Raw genomic sequence first — 23,591 nt, 5'->3', positions numbered from 1 at the left:
ATGGGCTCCCCACCCCCAAGGACTGGCATCTGTTGTAACGTTCCAGGTTGGAGACATTTCCCATGAAACACCCTTCCTGAGATTTTCTACCTCCATCCACCATCTGAGAGCGAGTCTGGCTACCGAGGAAACGTGTTGGGAGTGATATAGGGAGAACATGCTCTTGTCCCACTTCTCCAATATGTCCATCTGTAGAAGACTGGACCTGAACTGTGCCCGCATTATGGCTGGGATACAGGAGGTTAGAAGACCCAAGACGGACATAGCGCTTCTGAAAGAAGTTAAATGATCCAAAAAGAGGTCCGAGACCCTCTCCATCAAAGGCTGAATCTTTCCCTGAGGGAGAAAAGCCAATTGCTTGGATGAGTCTAAGAGGATTCCCAAAAAAAAGCATCTGTTGGACGGTGTTAAATTCGACTTGTTTATATTCCACCCTAGATCTATTAAAGTTGATTGTACTGACTGTAGATGGAGCATCAAAGTCTGGGCTGTGTCTGCCACGATCAGAAAGTCGTCTAGGTAGGGAATGATAAAAATGTCCTTTGTTCGTATATAGGAGGTCATTTCTGCTAGAAGTTTGGTAAAAACTCTGGGCCTGAGAGATGCCAAACGGGAGGGCCCCGTATTGGAGGTGGATTAGGGAGTCGTTCAAAACTACTGCGACCCTCAGATACTTCTGGTGAGTGATGGAGACAGGGACATGGTAATAAGCATCCTCCAGATCTATTGATGCCATCATACAATTCCTGAAGAAGAGATTTACAGTAGGGGGGATACGATCCACCCGAAATCTCTTGTAAATCAGGAAGTAGTTAAGTTGTTTTAAGTTTATTATAACCCGGAATCTGCCTTCCGGTTTCTTTACTAGAAAAAGGGGGGAATAGTAGCCCTTCCTTATCTCTGGTTTCGGTACTGGTACTAGAACCCCCGTGCTGATAAGAGAAATAACCCCTGACTCTAGTGCCAGCTGTTTCTCTGAATGTTTCTGCCTCTCTTTGGGGAAGAATCTGTCTGGAGGAGGGGTCATGAATTCTAGTTTTTATCCTGTCTTTATGATATCTAGAATCCACAGGTTTGACGAGATCTTTTCCCATTCTTGGAAGAATAGGAATAAATGACCTCCTACCCCGCTCCTTCTGGCGTCATGGTTAGTGATCCTTATTCTTGGGATCGTTCTGAGGCTTAAACAAGAAGCCCTTATTTTTCTCGGGGAATTTAGAGGATCTAAATTCCAGTCCCTTGGGATTGGGTTTTTCATTAAACTTCCTGGGACGAAAGGAGTCTGGTTTGATCTGAGTAGGAAACCCTTTCCTCCTTTTCCTCCTGTCAGAAGCTTTTTCCAGGAGATCATCCAGTGGAGGACCAAACATAGAACAGAGTTTCCCTTTTGAGCCCGCATCTCCCTTCCATGTCTTCAGCCATATAGCTCTTCTGGCTGAGTTGGATAGGGCTGCAGATCTAGCTGACAGACGGACCGAGTCCACTGAGGCACCAGCCAAAAAGTCTGTGGCTTTAGACAAAACAGGGAGGGAAGCCAGTATCTGATCCCTAAGAGTTTTGTCTCTGAGATGAAGCTCCAGTTGAGCTATCCAGATTTTAAGGGACCCGGCTACACATGTGGCCACAATTCCATGTTTAAAGGCCCCTGTAGGGGCTTCCAAGGACCTCTTTAAAGAGGCTCTGTCACCAGATTTTGCAACCCCTATCTGCTATCGCAGCAGATAGGCGCTGCAATGTAGATTACAGTAACGTTTTTATTTTTAAAAAACGAGCATTTTTGGCCAAGTTATGACTATTTTTGTATTTATGCAAATGAGGCTGGCAAAATTCCAAGTGGGCGTGTTTAAAGTAAAAGTCCAAGTGGGCGTGTATTATGTGCGTACATCGGGGCGTTTTTACTACTTTTACTAGCTGGGCATTCTGATGAGAAGTATCATCCACTTCTCTTCAGAACGCCCAGCTTCTGGCAGTGCAGACACAGCCGTGTTCCTCGAGAGATCACGCTGTGTCGTCACTCACAGGTCCTGCATCGTGTCGGACGAGCGAGGACACATCGGCACCAGAGGCTACAGTTGATTCTGCAGCAGCATCGGCGTTTGCAGGTAAGTCGATGTAGCTACTTACCTGCAAACGCTGATGCTGCTGCAGAATCAACTGTAGCCTCTGGTGCCGATGTGTCCTCGCTCGTCCGACACGATGCAGGACCTGGGGCAGGAAGTGAGTGACGTCACAGCGTGATCTCTCGACAACACGCTGTGTGTCTGCACTGCCAGAAGCTGGGCGTTCTGAAGAGAAGTGGATGATACTTCTCGTCAGAACGCCCAGCTAGTAAAAGTAGTAAAAACGCCCCGATGTACGCACATAATACACGCCCAGTTGTACTTTTGCAAGCCTCATTTGCATAAATACAAAAATGGTCATAACTTGGCCAAAAATGCTCGTTTTTTAAAAATAAAAACGTTACTGTAATCTACATTGCAGCGCCGATCTGCTGCAATAGCAGATAGGGGTTGCAAAATCTGGTGACAGAGCCTCTTTAAGTAATAGTCCGCCTTCCTTTCCATAGGATCAGGGAGGGAACCCAGATCTTCAAAAGGTAAAGCATTTTTCCTGGATATCTTAGATAATGCGACATTCAGTCTAGGGAAACCATCCGAGTCCTTGCTTAAAGAGGCTCTGTCACCAGATTATCAAATCCCTATTTCCTATTGAATGTGATCGGCGCTACAATATAGATAACAGCAAAGTTTGTTTTTTTGAAAAACAATAATTTTTGCCCAAGTTATGAGCAATTTTATATTTATGCAAATGAGCTTTTCAATGGACAACTGGGCGTGTTTTCTCGTTTTACCAACTGGGCGTGTATTGTGTTTTTACCAACTGGGCGTTGTGAATAGAAGTGTATGATGCTGACGAATCAGCATCATACACTTCTCATCGTTCCCACCCAGCTTCTTTCACTGCACGCATACAGCGTGACGTCACCCACAAGTCCTTCAACATTGTCGTCGGACAAAGAAGATACATCGGCTCCAGGCGTCCAAAAGGTTAATATGCTCGTCTCTAGGGAGTTTGCTATGCTTACCTGTACATACCCTGCACTGTACCCTCAGACGCCTGGAGCTGATGTGTCTTCTCTCTTCCGACGCCAAGGTTGAAGGACCTGTGGGTGATGTCACGCTGTGTGTCAGCAGTGAAAGAAGCTGGCTGGGAATGATGACGTCACCCACAGGTCCTTCAACTTTGGCGTCGGAAGAGAGAAGACACATCAGCTCCAGGCGTCAGAGGGTACAGTGCAGGGTATGTGCAGGTAAGCATAGCAAACTCCCTAGAGACGAGCATATTAACCTTTTGGACGCCTGGAGCCGATTTATCTTCTTTGTCCGACGACAATGTTGAAGGACCTGTGGGTGACGTCACACTGTATGTCTGCAGTGAAAGAAGCTGGGTGGGAACGATGAGAAGTGTATGATGCTGATTCGTCAGCGTCATACACTTCTATTCACAACGCCCAGTTGGTAAAAACACAATATACGCCCAGTTGGTAAAACGAGAAAACACGCCCAGTTGTCCATTGAAAAGCTCATTTGCATAAATATAAAATTGCTCATAACTTGGGCAAAAATGCCCAAAAAAACTTTGCTGTTATCTACATTGCAGCGCCGATCACATTCAATAGGAGATAGGTATTTGATAATCTGGTGACAGAGCCTCTTTAACTCATCCTCGAAGGGATACTTTCTTTTCAAGATTTTGGGAATGCCTAACTTTCTATCAGGGTTCTCCCATTCCCTTTTAATGAGGCTGGCCACATTTTTGTAAATAGGAAAAGTCTTCTGTTTCCTAGGACCCATAAACTAAAACATAATGTCCTGGATGGACCGGGGTTCCTTTGGGTCATCAATATTCATAGTGGCCTTGACTGTTTTAAGAAGTTGGTCCACATCCTCAGCTGGAAATAGGTTTTTTTCCCCCTCCATCTTCGTCAGAGGAATATTCCAAGAAGCATAGCTCCCCTCCTCTTTCTCAAATATCTCCTCTTCATTAGAAGAATTAGAAACACCTAGGCCCTGTCTTGTTTTACCAGACGAGGTGCTTGGAAGGTCATGTTTCGTTCTTAGGGTATTGTACGGACGTAATTCGGGCATTTTACGCCTCGAATTACGTCCAAAAATACGGCTCCAAACATCTGCCCATTTAAATCAATGAGGTTACGATGTTCTGTGCACATAGGCTTTTTTTTTTTACGCGCCGCTGTCAACAAACGGCGTGTAAAAAGACGCTTGCATCAAAGAAGTGCATGTCACTTCTTGAGACGTAATTGGAACCGTTTTTCATTGACTCCATTGAAAAACAGCTCCAATTACGTCCGTAATTGACGCCGCGAAAAACGCGAGTACGAGCAATTACGTCTGAAATTCAGGAGCTGCTTTCGCCTGAAAACAGCTCCGTAATTTCAGGCGTATTGGACGCTGCCGTGTGAACATACCCTAAGTGATGTAAGGGAATTCTTAACCTCTGTTCGCACCGTATCTTTGATGGTTGTGGCAAGGCTGGTGGATTCTTCTGCAAGGATCTTATCTAAACATAAGGCCTTATACACACGAACGTGTCCGTTTCGTGCACATAAAAAATGCAGCATTTTTCTTGCGTTGCAGTTCCGTGTGACATCCGTGTAAAGTGCATGTCTGCGTTTTTTTTTTTTCAAATATATTTTTATTCAAAACCAGAACAGTTACAAGTATGCAATGTGTATCACACATACAATAATATATACACCAAATAACATTGTGTTCCAGCTTCAAAATTCTTTTTCATTTTACTTGTCATCATTAAGTTGCAAGGTATGCAGTAAAACAAAACACAACCAACAATTCCCTTCCCTCCCCCCAACTCTCCCCCATCTCGGTGAACATTTTCTCAACTGGCCACCAGCATGCCTAGCGTGCCCTGGATACTCTGTGAACTATACCATGATGTGTGTCGAAATGTGCGCATGAACATCCCTATCTCTGCTGTGGGATAATGTTGCTCTATGAATTTACGCCAAGTTTTAAAAAATTGTTCTGTAGACCTTTCTTTGTGTTTCTCTAGGTCCGTCTTATCATACCCCAATAAAGTCTTGAGAGTAATCACGACCTCCGCAATTTCCGGGACCGATGCCTGTAGCCAGTGACGCAAGATGCACTTTTTGATAGCCAATAAAGCCATATGCACTCCTTTCCGGGCCACTAGAGGTGGTCCCTCCCCCCCTGGATCCAAAGGAATATAGTGAAACAGCACTGCCTGTGGGCTTGCGTGCACCTCCTCCCCCCAGGTATCTTTAATAAATTGTAAAGCCCGATCCCAAAACGTGCGAATTTGTGGGCACAACCACATCCCATGAAGCAAATTGGCTTTGTGCAAGTCGCATTTTGGACAATTACGCAGATAATGTGCTGGAGCGTCCCTGTAGGATAAATTAAAGGCGTATGTCGCTCTGTGCATTAGCCTGAAGTGCATCTCACGCCACTGTTCATTCACCATGACCTTCCTCACCCTCTCCCATCCATCTCGTATCTTGCTGGAGATGTCTGGATCCTCCAGCTCCAACTCCCACGTTCTAAAGCAGGAAGTACTAAAGGAATCAAGATGAGCATTCCGAAGTTTACCATATAGACTTGCAAGGCTTCTCCCCGCACCACCCTGCGGCACCATCCCATCAAATGCTCCCCGTATCTCTACTCCATCAATATTGCGGACTTTGTTTTTACATAACCCCGTTATTTGAACATATTGCAAATATTGATTTTCCCTCAAATTGTATTTGCTAGAGACCTCCTGCCACGTAAGCCATCTCCCCTCCTCAACATTCATGAGTTGGCCCAGGACCTTGATCCCTTCATCTTTCCACTGCGAAAACAATTTATTCTGACTCCCCTGTGGAAACATAGGGTTATCCCACAACGGCCAGAATTTAGAAAGACCATACGGAAGACCAAAAAGCTTCCGCACCGCCTTCCAGGTGCCGATTGTATCTTTCAGCAACAGACTTGCCTTAACGTTATTAGGCAGTTGTATGTCTGCGTTTTTCACGCGCATGTCATCCGTATGTCACGCGTTTTTTAGGTCAGCAAAATAAACGGAAGGTGGTGTTTTTTATTTTCCTCATCATTTCTTTGCAACTATTGCGTGAAAAACGCATGGCAAACGGATGTGCGTCCGTGTTCTGTCCGTGATTTTCGAGCACCCATTGACTTCAATGGGTTCGTGATGTGCAAAAAATGCACACGTATAGGACATGCAGTGAGTTTCATGCAGCGGGGACACACTGCGAGAAAAACTCAATGTCTGAATGGCCCCATTGAATTGCATAGTCCGTGTGACGTCCGTTGTTTTAACGCACGTAACATGGACGTGAAATACGCTCGTGTGAATAAGGCATAACTGGCATAAACGTTTCTGATAAGAGGCTGCTAGCTTCCTACAACACATAGCACATTCTCTGTTGCGAGTCTTGTCCAACTTTTTCCTGGGACCCTCTCTGACCTAGGAAACATGTAATATACAAGGACAAAAAATAAATGAATAAAGGTTTGTTTGTCATACCATGCTTCCTAGAATATCCCATGCCGTTCAAAGTACCAGATTGGAGGATCTTGCTGGGTTTGATCGCTCAGAGCATCCTACTGCTTCTCCTGGAGCTTCCATACTGGTTGCTTGGTTGGAGAAGGAGCCATCTTGGTTCAGGCCTAAAATAGGCCTAGGATTGGCTGGGGAGGCTCCCAGGCTATGACGTGCTGTAGCCCCTCCTCCCCAACTGGGCCGCCGGAACACCGCTTCCTGGGACATTCGCGCGTCACCTCCGCCGGAAGTGACGTGCACCGCGAAAGGAAGTGGTCACTGCAGTGAGCCGGAAGCGGCCGAACGCTGGGCCATGAGTCCTGGCTCCCTTCTATGTAAACTGGAGCCAGGCCTCAACCCCAGGAGGAGCCTCACCCCACAGAGGAGACCCCACCTGCGTCGGGAGCTTCCACCACCGTAGAGGGAAGCGGTGACCGGGAGAGGAGGGGGGGATACCTGCCCCAGGCTTAAGGTTGCTCATTAAGAGTCTTATACCTTCAGAATACCTCCAGGAACACAGGTGAGTGCCTGCTAGAGGGTCTGCAATCCTGGAGAGTGTGTCTTGATCCACAGGACAATCCCATCCAGAGGACAGGAAACCTGACTGGGTGTGTGGAAAGGTGTGTCCTTTTTTTATATCATCAGGCTTCCTGTCCAGTGAATGGGATGTCTCTCCAGGGGTCATAGGTGAAAGGGTAAAAATTATTATAGTGTAAGAGTGTGTACTATAATTGTTTTTCTAAACTTTAATTACCGATTTTGCTTTGAGCAGTTGTGTAAAGTCTGTGCTGATGGCGGCTCGTAACTCTGCAGTTATAGACAGCGCATCCTGCTCGTCTCCATGACTCCCGTACACAGAATGGCTGCCGGCACTATAGAACCCTATAGCATACGGGAGCCATGGAGACGAGCAGGACGCTCTAGCTGCAGAGTTTTGAGCAGCCGGTAGCACAGGAACACAGTCCGTGAAGCTGGTCAAAGCAAAAAATCGTTAAGTAAAGTAATTTAGAACACTCCTGCACTATAATCGTTCTTCACTGAAAGCGAAGGTTCGCTTTAAACGCAGCTAAGTTGGAGTTGCTGCTCACAGAAATCCACAGGATCGGTGATAATTGTCTGATCGCTGGGGGCCCCCACCACTGGGATCTCCACCGATCACTAGGATTTTGAATGGAGCTGCGGCCACGCATGTCTGCTGCCGCTCCATTCCATGTCTATGAAAATGATTGAAACAGGCAATTGCTATACTCGGCTGTTTCTGCCGGCCCCATAGACATTCAATGGAGCAGCAGTGGACAAATGCGACTGCAGCTCCATTCAAAATCCTCCTCATTGCGATCGTTGTGGGTCTCCGGGTGGGGCCCCCAGCGATCAGACATTTATCACCTATTCTGTGGATAGGTGATAAATGTTCTTAGTGAAAAAAACCTCAGATTAATTCATAAAAAAATACCAATTGCACCATGAGGCCAGGGCTAGATAAGAATAGCTGCATAGGCAACATGATGCTCAGCGGTGGGCACTGTTGCATTTGCCCTTGGTTTGAATCTAACCAACGGCAACATCTGCCCACGTTTGCATAAGTTTCATCCCAAAAAAAAACTACAGTCAAAATGATACCAGTAAAGTCGCATACATAGAAAATACTTTGCACCATCAAGGGGTACACTAGTTAAGATTGTATGCAGCGTGCGCTGTATTTCACAACACGGCACGCTGTGTTTCAGGAATATGGTGCAGACCCGTCGCTACAAGGCCAACTTTACGTTAAATGGGGCCCTCTGCGGCACCTTCTGTAAGTCTACAAAGAAATGTACCATGCAGAGAAACATTATGGTATCATAATAACAGTATCATGGACCTGCCATAAATGACAATGCTATAGAGTGCTGCCACAACCATACGCTGCAAAAATAGTACACTGTACAGTGCCACACAATGCCTACAGAAGTACCGCCATACAGTGCTCAAGAATACCAATATACCGCGACAAAGTAAAAGCTGCACACACGCCTCAGGTGCCAGGCCATCTCTGGCGCCCGTCAGCAGTGGCAGCTTATCTTTCATTACTCTTCGCCACTTTTTTATTTTGTAACAACGTGAAACTTGAAAGCTACAGCCCCTTTTTTTACAACACTTCGCATCAGAAAAAAACGTACCGACGTAATAAATATGTCGTGCGGTCTGAATACCATCTTTTTAACGTAACCGTGACAGAAAGACATGCCCTGAAGTTGCACGATTTGTCGCAGTTGTACAACTTTTGCTATTAAATTCTTGCAAACAAATACCAGTCCACAATTTGGGCGCACACATTCCCTAAAAATGGGGTGGCACCCCCAGATATTTGTGAGCCCCCTCCACAGTGTGACAATGTGAAAACGCTGACCATACAATGCATGAAATTCTAGGTGTCCATGTATGGGCAGTGACATATGCATCTCAATGTATACTCCCTCCTGAATGCAACGCTTCTCCTACTCAGAACTGAAATGCATGAAGCAGGAAAAAGCAGCTCAAATATCCAGCAGGACCCTCCCTCAGCTCCCCCTTGTCTCTCACACTGCACCCCCTTCTATCCCCCTTCCTCCTTTCAGCCAATCGCCGAGCACATCTCATCCATGCAAATAGCAGCACAATGGAGCAAAGCAATAACCACGCCGCAACCAGCCTTGAAACGACCACCACTTGTTTGACAAGTGAACCGCCAATCATTGGTAAGCCTTTCGCCTGCCTGCCAGGAAGGTAACCAATGGGCGCGTGGAGGAGGCGTTCCCCGACCAGGTTAGGGTGTCCTTGCAGGGTGTCTTGTGCTAAACTTCACCAAATAATAGCTGTTTGTATTTTGGCTGCAGCAGTGGCCATTTTAGGTAAGTTCTCCTCTTAACTTTTTAATTTGCAGCATCTTTGCTAGTTTCTATGTCGCCCTGGCCGTGCGGCTGCTATCCATCCCCTTCCTGGGCATCTCTTATGAATGAAACTGTGATTTTTCCGTACTGTTCCTTTGCTTTTTTGTGTGTGCTTCAACGAGGAGGGGGGTGTCCGTAAACGTGTCCACCTCGGCAGAGTGCGGTATAGATCATGCATCTAGCTCTCGTTTTTTTAACCCCTCCTCCGCCTCCCTTCCTTTAGGTCCCTCGCAGGTTTTTGTATTTTGGGTTTTTAACATCCCCCCCCCCTTTTGCCCCCGTGGTTCTGCCCACTGCACTAAAGCGTGTGCTGTGGGCAGTACCAAGTGGGGGAGGAGTAGGTGAACTGGAAGCAGTAAGGGCTTGGAAATGCAGTAATGTGAAATGCTTTAAGGGCCACACATACATCCATCCATCTGTAATACGGGGCTGCAGCCGGGTGAGAGCTGCCTGGTGTGTAGGGTACCATATAAAGGCTCATTTCACACGTGATCATGGCACTATAGTGGGGCTAGGCATGTGTGGACTGCAGATGGGTCTGTGTCATCCATGTATGCAGCTACCTGTCAGGCCTACAGCTCTCCGCTCACCTGCTTCCCTCATGTGACGCGAAACCACTGCATTCTGTACTCAGCACTTCCTGCTGAGGAGACCCCTGAATATCTCATTTACGTATCATGGCCGGGTTCACACTTGTCGTTTGCGTTGCGGATTTGTTTCTATGGTGTTTTATTGCAGCGGCAATGTTAGCGAGTGGGTATCTACGAAGGTCCCGTTTACACTATGCAGTTTTACAGCGTGCTTCATTTTAGCATCTTTCGGTTTTTGTAGCTTTATTTTCCTCCATGTAACAGCCATATGTGCGACTTAATTCTTATGTGGTCACAATAGAAACCTTTTCTAGGAAGGGTTTCTACAACTATGCATTCAAAAATAAAATGACCTCGACACTTGTACGATTTTTAGCCGCATTGCAATCACCTGTGCAAAATTCCCTGCTTCCAAGGTTTCCATTCATGGCAGACCATGAGATTACGTATGTTTACAGCTGTATATGGTGACGTAAAGGAGCTCAGGCCCGATTCATGTCTGCGCCGGAGGCTCTGTTAGTGTCACAGATCCATTCGAAAATACCGGACACAATAGTGCACCATTTCCGGTAAAATCATGTGCATCCTGACGGAAACCCAACGGAACCCATTAGAGTCAATGGGTTCTGTCGGGTGGCTATGGTGTCCTTTGTACAATGGAACCGGTATTTTCGCTGTTCTGCTCCTGATAGAGCAGAACAACAGAAAGACTGATGCAAATGTGAACGAGGCCTTACTGTTTAGCTTATTGTCTGAAGTTATGCCATGTAAGCAACCGCTGAATATTTCATCTTTCTTACGGTCCTCACTGTTGTACTGTATAATGGATATGGGGCACAGACTTTGTGAGTGTGCCCATGGTGCGCACATATTATTCAGATGGCATTATACCGAAAGTGCAATGCTTGTAAACATAAATCTTATAAAAAGTTCTGCAAATATCATTCAAACGTATGCATGTAGCTGTTTCTGGAGGTTCTCAGAGCTGAAGATCTAGGCGATGGTTGTCATCATGGAGGCAGCCATTTTTCTGAACTTCCTGTTACTCCTCCTTCTATGTGGTCTATGCAGAGGATTGATTGCAGACCACTCGCTCCATGTCATTCTTCAATGAGCTGTGACTTGGGAGCGCCAACTCCTGGGCAGGGTCCAGAGACTTCACCCTCCGTACCCTCAATATATGTGGGTGACCTCTTTATGGACCTGCTCAAGGGGCTGTAAGCCGTCGACCCATGTAAAGGTGTGAATGAATCTTCAGACTCTTCCCTTTTAATTTCTAGCTGTGACTTTATTTTTAAATGAGGTTCGCATCCGTGGAAGATCCTCTTTAAATGTGGGGGAATACTATGTTATTCTAAGTTCCGGAATGTGCGTCTAGGCCTGGTGCTATTTTATGATATTGTACAATAGAGTTTCTGAACTGCTCCAATTGTTTCCTTTAATTTGGTGTTCCATGTGGAATACAGATTTACTATGCCTACAATTTCAGTTAAAGGGGTTGTCTGGTTTCAGCAAATGAATGCTATTTTTTTTTGTATAATTAAAAGTTCTCTAATTTCTGTATTAATTCCTCATGACTTTCAAGATCTCTGCTTGTTGTTGTTTACTTCCAGTGGATAACATTCTGTCCACGGGCATGTGATGGACACACAGGTGCGGAGATTAAGAGACACAGCTCTGATACACATACTGTAACAAACCGTGCACCTGTGTGTCCATCACATGACCATGGACAGAATTGTGTCTACTGGAAGTAAACAATGAATGTTCCCATTGAATAACCGCAAGCAGAGATCTTGAAAACTGTTAGGAATTAATACAGAAAGTATAATGGAAAATTGTTAAACTTTTAATTATACAAACAAAATGACTAATTTGCTGAAACTGGACAACCCCTTTAATGCCAGTCTTCATTTAATGTACTTGCCTACATGCAAAATTCTTATGGCCGGATTTGAACAGTTAGGTCTCAAAAAATGAATAAAATCAGTGAAATGGCAAATGGTGCCCTGAGCCATGAATCCATACAGGGGTTGTCGTTTCCCTTCCCCCTCCGCTTTTGCTGCAATATATCAGTCTCTACTTTTTATTAGCATTTTTGACATGTGCAGAATTTTCCTCTTTTGACTCCTGTGTGTGATATGTAGATATGGATGTTGCCTATAGATATTGGTTTAGATCTGTGTACTCTCGTGCATTTGTTCATTGCTATTGTCGTATGACGCATAAGAGATATTAACATACTGTGTGTTCTTCCGTTTAACACAGAAGTTCTTGAATGGCAATGCAGCACCCATACGGTTTTGAAATTTCACAAGAGTTAGTGAAAGAGTTAACGCTAATAATAGACTTCATCAAAATGGTAGAAAATGTACGGAATCGCATATCTCCATGCAATATAGGCTCTCAGGTTTTCTGCTAAGGGAAAAAAAATTCTTGTGGAGAGTCCATTTTGAAGGTTTATTCACTCTATTCAACTCTAAAAATGAATCTCGGTCAACCCCTCTTAATTGTACCTCCAGTTATAGAAAGCTCCTAGAGATGGCTAGAACATGGGGACCGTGCCCTGGAAGTGAAGATGGGCCATCAACTGTAATGCATCATTTTAGTTCAAAAGTTAAAAAAACAAAGAAACCCTGGTAAAAAAATGAAATACCAATGGGTCCCGGCTCTACCGTCTGGCAGTCAGGGTTGTGGTGAGTTTTCCCGGGTCTTCACAAAATGAAGACAAACGATTGGTTGAAAAATAGTTTTGAGTATCTGATGGGTTATTGTCGTAAATATGTGGCCATTTTTTAGTGCAAGTTCAATTGAAGAGATGTCATAAATGTTAATGTCGGATGAGCGACGTTTACTTATACAGCTGTATCGAGTAGTTACCTGAATATTTATTTTTTTCCTTGCCAGTTTATCTACCAGTGATGTCATTTTTTCATAAATATATGTTCTCACAGCATACATTAAAAAGTGCATGTAAACCTTCTTGTTTAAATTCGCAGGGAGAAAACAATCTATTACAGCTATCACAGCCTATCTTTTGTTACAATGTCTTAGCCTAGATAATCTTCAGTGAGCCAAACAAAGCAGCAGCACCAGTCTCTTCCGTCATGAACACCAGGCTGATTTTGCCTACCTACACTTATACATTAAGGCCGGGTTCCCACGGGTTGGATACGCTGCGTGAAAATCACACAGCGTGTCCGACCTGGAAACCGCAGTACATTCCGTCCGGAATTTACGCAACCGGAAAAAGCGCTTGGTAGAAGAAAAAAATTATCATACTTACCCCCTCCCTCTTCTTCGTCCGGCCTCCTAAGATGATGTTGCAGGCCATGTGACGCTGCAGTTTTCACATTGGATGAAAAGTCATCCCAGGAAGCCGGCCTGCAGGAAGAGAGAGACTTCTGGGTAAGTATGTTTTTGAGTTAGGATTTTTTTTCGTCCGACTCGCTGCTTTTTGTTGCGTGTTTTGCATCCCCTTTGAATTCAATGGGGAAAACCTGCAACCAAAAATCTACAAAAACGCAGCATAAATTGACCTTCTGCGGAATTAAATTCCGCACCGCAGGTCAATTTATTATCGTTTACGGGGCGTTTCTTTTCTGCAGCGTGGTCACGAGATTTTCTAAATCTCATCCACTTTGCTGCTACTGTAAATGCTGCGGAATTTCCGCACAGCATTCCGTAGCATTTCTGCTACGTGGGAACCCGGCCTTATAAAGCATATTACAGCTGTGTGAGCAGGCGTAGGGAAAGGTTCTGTTCACTGGCCGCTAGCTGAGATCTTAAAAATGGGGGTGTATTCAAACACATTTTATTTTAGAAAGTTCTATAAGTTTTTCATCACAGAATGAATAGGCTTTATTTAGATAACACTGCAAAACCCTTGTCTGTTTATTTTGCTGTAGCTTCCCTGCGATGTTTTCACAACGTTTGTGTTGGCCCTATTTATTTATTTATTCATTTTATTTATCTGTACTATTTATTTGTAAAACTATTCCTTGTAACTTAAAGGCCTCATGCACACGACCGTGTTTTTGCGTCCGCAATTCCCCCGCAAATCCACGGGAGAATTGCGGACCCATTCTTTTCTATGGGGCCGTGCACACGACCGTAGTTTTTGCGGTCCGTGCACGGCCCGGGAACCCGGACCGCAGAAAGTACGGACATGTCCTATTATGGTCCGGAGTTGCGGTCCGGGCTCATTGAAAACAATGGCCCGGCCATGTGCATGTGCGGGCGGCTTGCGGCTGACAGTCCGCTGACAGTCCGCAGCCGGCCGACACGAAAATCACGGGCGTGCACACGGCTACGGTCGGGCTACGGTCGTGTGCATGAGGCCAAAGTCTAAAATACTTTGAAAGACTGGATTTCACACACTGTGTTTTACTGCGCTTTTTGCGCCGTTTTTATAGGGTTTTTCACTGCGTTTTTTTTTTTGTTAAAAAACGCTGCAGCCAGATGTCACTTAAAAAAAACTAAAAATGAATAGTGTGTGTGAAGGAGGGTAAAGTTGTTTAGCAATGTCGCTGTAGCCACCTACAGAGGGCATCTACATGGAGGGACTGGATGCTGTTTAGGCCTCGTTCAGGCCTCATGCACACGACCGTAAAAACACCCGTTATTGCGGGTCGTAATTACGACCCGCAATAACGGGCCCATAGACTTCTGTTAGTGACGGGTACCTTCCCGTTTTCTCACGGGAAGGTGCCCGTGCCGTTAAAAAAATAGAACATGTTCTATTTTTTCATTTTACGGGCCGTGCTCCTATACTTTATAATGGGAGCACGGCTCGCAAAAGCGGCCGGCTGCCCGTGACCCGCCGTGCCCGCCCGTGCTCGTAATTACAAGTCGTGTGCATGAGGCCTCACACAGAGTTTTTTGCAGGAGGAAAATTCTGCCTCAAAATTCCGTTTCAGATTTTGAGGCAGATTTTGTCCTTCCTGCATGTCGTTTGCCGCGATTTTCACTGCGTTTTTCGCTCGCGCCCATTGAGTGCTACGGGCAAAAAACTCAGCGATTGATGTCAATGGGAGGGCAGAGGCGTAAACGCGCGGAGATCGGGCATGTCCCTTATTTCTCCCGTGAGGCGGTTTTACCGCTCACGGGAGAAAACCGCCTGCGCCCCCCCCCCCCATTGAAATCAATGGGAGGCATTTTCGGACGGTTTTTGACGAGTTTTGCGGAGCGGTTTCCACTCCAAAAAGCTTGTCAAAATACTCCGTGTGAACAGGGCTTATGGTAGTCAGTAAGCCATTTGACATCACCAATTTTTTGGGTGGCTCGCAAGTCATATTTCTGCGTCCAGCCTGACAGAGGGGCTTCAGTAACTTTTCTTAGCCTGAATTTACTCTCGAAGGCCAAATTGACACAAATGTTTAACAGAAGCACGTGGACCCGTGCAATTCAATAGGCCTATTCACACATCCGTTTTTTTTCACAGAGCGTGTATCAGTTTTGATAAACTCGCAGCACGTACTATTCTAGTCAATTTTTGCAGGCCAATTAAAGTCTTTGGCTGTGGGAAAGCACAGACGAAACAAGGATGAGATCCGTGAAAAACGGACAGCACGCGGATCAGTTGCTAAAGAAATGCAAAAAAAAAAAGTGAAACGAGGAAGTGCTTGCAAAGGAGGAAAAGTGATGAGAAAAAATGGATGACACACGGGAACCACACGGACGCAACCTGGACGTTCATAAGGTTAAAATACATTCCGTTTTTTTGATGCAAGTTGGACACGTTCACATGAATAAGGCCTAAAATGAATGTCAGAAAATAATATTGTAGAGAACCAGACAATGAGTCGCCCATTGAACACCAGAATGATGGAGCTGCGGAATCTGTCAGCTTCACTTTGGATGTCTGGCCTATAAAGCCTTTGGTCCAACAGCATCTCTCCCAAGTGGCCATGGAGCGCTGAAATAATTTTGATTTGAAATCCATTCGTGTGAATAAGCCCTTATACTTCTTCATCATAGATCCGCTTCTGGCTTAGGCTCAAATATCTGCATTAAAACCTGCAACAAATACTTGATGTGTGAATCAAGCCTTAAAAGAAAAAACTATTTGTTAACCCAAAAAAATTTTTGAGCCATACTTTTTTTTATTTTTCCGTTAATGAAGTGTGAGGGCTTGTTTTTTTGCAGGACGAGCTGCAGTTTTTATTGGTTGCAGACCAGAGATTGCGTCGTGGCCAATGTAGTGAAATCAATGAGTTGCAGTGTAAAACAGGACAGGTCCTCCAGAGCGAGAGATGCTCCTTGTAAGCGCTCTCCACCCTGGCCAAGAGATGAGAATCCTGAACAAAGGTCTCCCTCTATTAGCACAGAATTGCCTAATAGCGTATATGAAAATAGCTTTTCTAAACTAGACGGCTCCTTTTAATACCCGAAATCTTAGCTTTTAAATAAAGCCGGACCGAGGTGCAATATTTGGGGCAAAACCCTTGTATGAAAAGGAAAGATCAAAGCTGTTACCTGTGACCTTTTCTTGTTATCAACTCTCTTTCCAATCTTAGAGGATACATGGCAGGTTCTATGCCGGGTTTTGACTTTCAAATACTGATGAAAAATATTGACCTTGAAGTGGTTGTCCAGGATTAGAAAAACATGGCAGCTTTCTTTCAAAAACCGTGCCATGCCTATCCACAGGTTGTGTGTAGTATTGCAGCTTATCCCTAGTCACTTCAATATAGCTGAGCTGCTATACCAAACACAACCCATGGACAGGTGTGGCACTGTTTCTAGAAAAATGCAGTCATGTTTTTCTAATCATGGACGATGCCTTTGATGGTGCCTTCAAACACAGCGGTTTTTTTTTGTTTTTTTTCTTTTGCGGGGTGTTTTTTGCAGGCAAAAAGTTCTGCGCCCAAATGTTAGCTGGAAGTCTATAAGGAAATATTGCACTACAAACTGAGTTTTTTTTCTTTTGTCTGTCTGGTGTTTTTTTGTGTCTGTGTGGTGTATGTTGTTTTTTGTGATCATCATATGGTTGGTTTGTGGTTTTTGGCCAGTCAGTATCTCTTTCATCCCATAGACCTCAGTTGTTGCTTTTTTTTTTTTTTTATGGCGTTTTTTGCAGAATACATTTGTTTTGCAAAGAAGAATCCCATGCCTGATCATAAGGCAGCTGCACCATCTGAATTTTCCTTCTATGTGGCCTGGGGAATGAACATCAGGCACTTGAGGGCCGCCAGTTGGGCGTCACTGCCGTATTCTGTTTTCAATATATGGGGCCCTTAGAGAAGGTATTTAAGGGAAGAGTAAAATATTTAAGAACATTTACCCTTATAATGAAAAAGTGCATGTAAATTAAAGTCTTTCTCTATTTCTAGAGCGATAACAGTGGTTGTCATCCGGTTTTCCCAGCGTCCCGAGGGTTAATCTGTCAAGCTATGCAATCATCTGAGAGCATCAGAGACAACCCCTTTTAAATTGCAGCCAATTTCACGGCTATCGGCTGAATTTGAAGGGGGACGATCTTGTCTGGCCAGACGTTTCGCCTGCAATGGCAATCTGCAGGGGAAGTATAGTATTGCATAGTGGCCATTCAGATGAATAGCTTGCCATCTTATACATGAACAGCTTGAAAATCTGCGGTGGAATCTAGAGCCGTTAGTCGAATTAAAAGTCACACCACAGAACACTTTCTGCACAACTTTTCTGTTTTTTGTTTTGGGGTTTTTTCCCACAGCACGGGCATGAGATTTTCTAAACCTCATTCACTTTGCTGCTACTGTAAATGCTGTGGAATTTCCTCACAGAATTCCATTGCGGAAATTCCGCAGCGTTCACGCTACGTGGGAACCCGGCCTTAAGGAAATGCATTTATTGCCTTTAGCTTTAAAGGGGGTCTCCCATATTTTTGACATTTATGGCATAACCAAAGGATATACCATAAATGTGGGTCTCCGCTCTTCTTCTCCTGGTGCGGCGGCAACTGGCCGAGCAAGAGCTGCACGGCTGTTTCAGTTACAACCATACAACAGAATGGAGAGAGCCGCGCACATGCTTAACCCTCTCTCCGCTAGCCTTCGTCTGGCAGCAGCTGCCGCACCAGGTGAAACGGGGGTCGAGAGAGACCCTTGTTCTCGATAGCCATAAATGTCTAAGACGGGAAAACCCCTTTAATACTTAATGGGGTTGTCCCGTTTCAGCTAATTTCATTATTTTTTTCTATAATTAAGTTACTTTTACAATATACTGTCCTTTGTTAATTCCTCACGTTTTTCAAAATTTCCGCGTGTAGGAACATTAATTTTTTACTTCCAGTGGATAAAATCCTGTCCATGGTCATGTGATGGACACACAGGTGCTGGGGTCGTTAGAAGACACAGCTCTGATACTGTACATACTGTAACTGTAACGAGCCGCACACCTGTGTGTCCATCTCGTGACCTTATTATATCCACTGCAAGTAAACAATGAATGTTCCTCCTGAATAACACACAGATCTTGATGAATTATTAGGTAAAGTATATCAGGAAAATGTCTAACTTTTAATTATACAAAAAAATAACATTCATTTGCTGTAACCGGACAACCCCGTTTTTAATATACACATTTGTTCCTGACTTTGTAAGATTATATGGTGCGGATAGTATTGTGTGAATGTTTCTGGCACCACAGATTGTCTCTACACTCCCCCTTTGTACTTGATATCCCAGGAGAACCTAAACTGCAAGGGAAAGCGTCAAATTATCTCCTTATTTATGTCCTAGTAAATAATGTGAAAACCGTTTCCAAAATTGTGTTTCCAAACGTCTTTTTTTTTTTTTTCTAGAGCACTAATGCCCCCTTCAAGTAGAGAATTGACGGTTGTCATACCTTATAGATGGCAGCTAATGCCTTCTGATATGTTACATGCTGGATTGCAAAATCAAAACCGCTCTGAGTGACGTTTTGGGGTGTCCAGAGTGGTTGTCCCTTCATTTTTCCTATACAAACAGGAATAGTCTCCTATCACAAACGTAAGGCTCACCAAAGGTAGGAGATGTTTGCATCCAGCGCCTTTTCACGTGGCATTATGACCCTACGTTTTTCTAACCTCTCCTTTTTTTGATTGAATCTTTGTGTGAATTTTCCCAGGGTGGAATTGCAATTGAAATGATACTTATTCTTTGTATGGGATCATTATGCTGCTGAAATGTGACTTTTCTCCTAAGCTTTAGTATTTTATCACAGTAAATTTTGCACCATGAATTCTTCCTTCCTGCCACCACCACACTTCACTCTAGATGTGGTTGGTTGCCAGCTGTACTTTGGTCTTTTCACTTCAAAACCTTCTTCCATTTCACAATTGGGGTCCCCTATTTGACAAACTGTGTTTATAATCTTTTTGTACTACTCGACCAAACAAGCAAATTTTATATAAAGATTTTGGTCTGATATTTAGTTAAAAAAAAAAGATGTACAATATGGCACCTATGGTCTGCTATGGATCTATACTCTACCCTATTATGCCTCTGCTATTATAAGGAAAGCTACATTTTGTGAGAAACAGTCTTTGCATTCTCCAACACAAGTTTCCTTTTGGCATCTGTCAGGCCACACAATTTTGTTTTTTTTATAACGTTGGAGCCTATGGGCACCGTATGCCGCTATATTCCTCTACAATAGCATACATATACCTGGAGGGTTTCCTCATGCAGTGGGGATAGACCCTAACAGGGATTCTTATCTGGCCAACTTGCTTCTATGGGAAGATTTGACGCCTCAAGGCCAGTGTCTACTACTTACTACTTTAGATGCATACTAGAGTCAGAAATATTCTGGAAGGTTTAAAGGGGTTCTCCAAGACTTTAACATTGATGACCTATCCTTAGTATAGGCCATCAATGTTTGATATTCGGGGGGCATGACCTCCGGAACCCCCGCTGATTAGCACTATGAAGGGACCCACGCCCCCCACATTGTTTACATAGGCACAGTAGCTCAACTGTCTGAGCACCTGTGGCTGGTATTGCAGGTTGCCCCTTAACTGTGCTGATAAGCGGAGAGGTTGAACTCCTACCAATTAATGATGGCCTATCCTAAGGATAGGCCATTAAAATTCTGAGAACCCCTTTAAGATGTAATTGATTTATTTTTAGGAAGTTCTAGGTACTCTGGCAAGTCCAGCCAGGGCGCTCTTTGATGGAGTATTTTAATGTTCGTTTTAAGTATAGGGGCCTGTTCACATCTGTGTTCAAGGCTCCGATGGACAACATGACGGAAAACCTATGAAACCCATTAAAGTCTGTGTTCCGTCAGGCGCCAATGGTGTCCATCATGCAACGGAACCGGTGCTTCCATTATTTTCATTGTTATGCTGCTGTGAACAAGCCTTAACTTATACATACATTTTCAGTAACTTTGTTTTTGTTTTTTTTGGACTGGTATATTTCTACCCCGCCAGTCTAAGCTGCATGTATCCCTTTCAGTCTGCAGATTTCTTAAAAAAATTCTATAAATAATAATAGGAAAACAGCCAACCTATCATTTGGAATTGATGCTAGTTGTATTTAACTAATGTAACTTTTCTGCCCTTATCTAAGCCAACTTATAGTTAATATTGATTAAAGGTGGAAATATAAACCTGTTTAGTAAATATTAGGAATGTAATATAAAATAGATCGGACAAGCTTATGGGGGAATTTTGGGAATTGCTCCACACCTCTCTGTCGTAAAGCGATGTCTAGTGCTCTCACTCAGGCACTGCTGTTAACTTCTGATAAGACCATTTATTTAAAGCGATGGAAATTCTCTTGCCAGTTTTGCTGGAAGAAATTGAAGTTGCCGGAGTACTTGTAAGGTGAATATCTCTTGAGCGTAAAGGGTTACAGGTACGAAATCTTAGCTAATCTGCTTCTAAGAGGGATGTTTACCACACCGTATTCAATATGCAGTTCCGTCATCTGAAACGCAGTATTAAAGGGCCATGTCCCTCTGACATTGTTCATCAAAATTCTTTGCTTCTTCCTCTGTCAAGTTTTTATTTATTTTAAATTTTTTTTAAATTCTCTTTCTTCTTTAAATTTGCTTCAACATGTACTCAATGACCAATGTGTCTAAGAAGCCTGAGGAAGTTATAGAAGTTGAGCCACTAAAATATTATTTTGGCTCCTGAAGTGGTTAAACTGGCTTCTAGCGTATATCGTATTTTGTCCATCTCTGAACCGGGAAGATTTGACATTTAGGAGACTGGGTAAATATTAATGACAACTCCTATAGGAGCTGTAAAAGTGGCCATGTTGACGGTCACCCAGCTACTCCAGAAACCGAAAAACTAATAAACCGCTGACAAGAATTGTTCACAACTTGACAATAAGTTCAATTTACAAGGAATTATTTATGTTTTGTTATAATGATCTTTAAAACCACGTACAGATGGCAGAAAAGAAGTTGCGGCAATTCTGCAAGATAATAGGCATGCTGTGGGTTTGAAAATTTGCAGCATGCCCTGAAATCCATAATCCACACCAAAAATCTGCGTCAACTATAGTGCTTGAATGTGGATAAATTGTAGTTGGTTAAATCTGATTTTTATTTAGGAAGAAGCTTGTAAATGAAGACGATGCTGTGGGCACACCAGACTCTACATGCCTGGTACTGTAATCTGCAGCATTTCCGTGTGCATTTAGCCATACTGTACCTTCATATGCCTCTAGAAGCACACTGAGGTTTTTTTTCTGTTGTGTTTGTTCAGAATCCATATTGCTTCCAGGGGGGACGTGCTGTCCTTAGTATGGAGTAGAATAGGGGAAGTATGCTGCTGTACCGGCTTAAAGGGGTTTCTGACTTTAAAGTGGTTATCCAGGAAGCGCAAATTTTTTCTAAGAGGCTGCAAATGAAATAAATAAATCAAAAAAGCAATACTTACCCATCCTTGCCCCGGCGATCCAGCGCAGTTGCTCCGGCAGCTTATCCGGTGCTTGTTTACATGCATGTAGTATGTGACTGCTGCAGCCAATCAGAGGCCTCACTGGTCATATGTTGTACTTGTGGCATTGTGCCAGAAATATGATTCGTCACGAGAGAGCCCTGCTGAGCCTTTTCATTGGCTGCAGCGATTACATGCTGCGTTCATGTAAACAAGCATTGGGACTGGCGCCGGAGCGCCGTACTGAATCGTCGGACAAGGATAGATAAGTATTGTTTTTTTTTAATTTGCAGCCCCTAAGAAAAATTTTTACTTCCCAGATAACTCCTCTAATCACTAGCCGCACGAGTCAGTAACTGTACGTCCTGGCGAGAGGTTACTTCCCGGACCAGGATGTACAGTTACTGAACTGCTGCTGAAGCTCACTGTCCTAATGGACAGTGTCCGGGAACCGGGATATCCGCTGTCCCCGACAGCTGACGTTCCCCTGTCACCAGCAAGCGGTCCTACACCTTCGATCCCTGCGATTAACCCCTTAAATGCGGCGATCAATAGCGATCACCACATTTAAAGGGTTTGTAGCAGATCAGCAACCCCACAACAGTATATGTTTTTTTGTCATTTCCTCTTTCAAATTTTTTTTTATAAAAAGTGATCAAAAACTCGCATGTTTCTCAAAATGGTACCAATAAAATTTACAGCTTGTCCTGCAAAAAACAAGCCCGCACACCGCTCCATCAACCGAAAAATAAAAAAGTTATGGCTCTAGTAAGGCGCAGAGGAAAAAACAGCCTGATGTGCAGGCCAGAGGGAAACATTCCTTCCTGTAGTAAAACATGCAAAAACTATATAAATTTGCTATCGACGTAAACGTACTGACACGCTGAATAAAGGTAACGAGTTATTTATACTGCCTGGTAAAAACGGTAAAGAAAAATAAATAAAAAACAATGCCAGAATAGCTGATTTTTGGTCCCTAGCCTTCCAAAAATGGAATAAAAAGTCTCATGCCCCTGAAAATGGCACCAATAAAAACTACAGCTCATCCTGCAAAGAAAGCTCTGTGGATGGAAAAACAAAAAAAGTTATGTCACCGGTAAGGCCATGATAAAAAAAACTTAATGATGTGCAGGCCAGAGGGGAACGACTTCAGTTTCAAGAAGTGGTTATCAGGGCCCTAGCATTTGGGAACCATGAAGGGGAAGGCCACAGCACATCCGCTGGAAGCGATGTATGACTTATTATACCAGCGGAACACTTATTCAGCTAAGTTCCCCAAAAAAGTGTAGTGCCTTCTAAAAGAGGGGATAGGAATGGGCATCATATATCCGTTTGACACTGGCCTTAGCATAAAGGATTGCTTCAAAGCGTACCCCACACACTTATGGATCATTTTATTTAACCATTATTATACCCTCTTATTATGCTCTGATGTACTCTGCACAGCTTACCTATTCCCCCACAGTATAAACTGAAATACCATTAAAACTCCAAACCAAACTATTACCAAGCAAAATCCGCGCTCCAAAAGCCAAATGGCGCTCCATCCATTCTAAGCCCTACAGCGTGCCCAAACAGCAGTTTACGTCCACATGTATGGCATTGCAATACCCGGGAGAACTCGCTTAA

The 23,591-nt window shown here is 43.9% G+C and overlaps 1 protein-coding gene across 4 annotated transcripts in view; it reads left to right on the top strand.

Moving 5' to 3' along the window:
• Positions 1–9,386: 9,386 nt before the first annotated feature.
• The window catches only part of CHD6 (chromodomain helicase DNA binding protein 6), a 68,683-nt gene continuing 54,478 nt past the window's right edge, over positions 9,387–23,591 (top strand). For 3 of the 4 annotated variants that reach the window (XM_075845621.1, XM_075845622.1, XM_075845619.1), the window contains exon 1: positions 9,387–9,473. The gene's annotated coding sequence lies outside the window, so the exon portion shown is untranslated. Of the gene's footprint in view, positions 9,474–18,913; positions 19,088–23,591 lie in introns of those variants that run through there. The other variant, XM_075845620.1, reaches the window with a different exon arrangement.

Source organism: Rhinoderma darwinii, chromosome 13 (genome assembly GCF_050947455.1).
Source record: "Rhinoderma darwinii isolate aRhiDar2 chromosome 13, aRhiDar2.hap1, whole genome shotgun sequence".
Taxonomy (NCBI): domain Eukaryota; kingdom Metazoa; phylum Chordata; class Amphibia; order Anura; family Rhinodermatidae; genus Rhinoderma; species Rhinoderma darwinii.
Note: the sequence above shows the minus strand (reverse complement) of the source record. Positions and strands in the feature narration are given on the sequence as shown.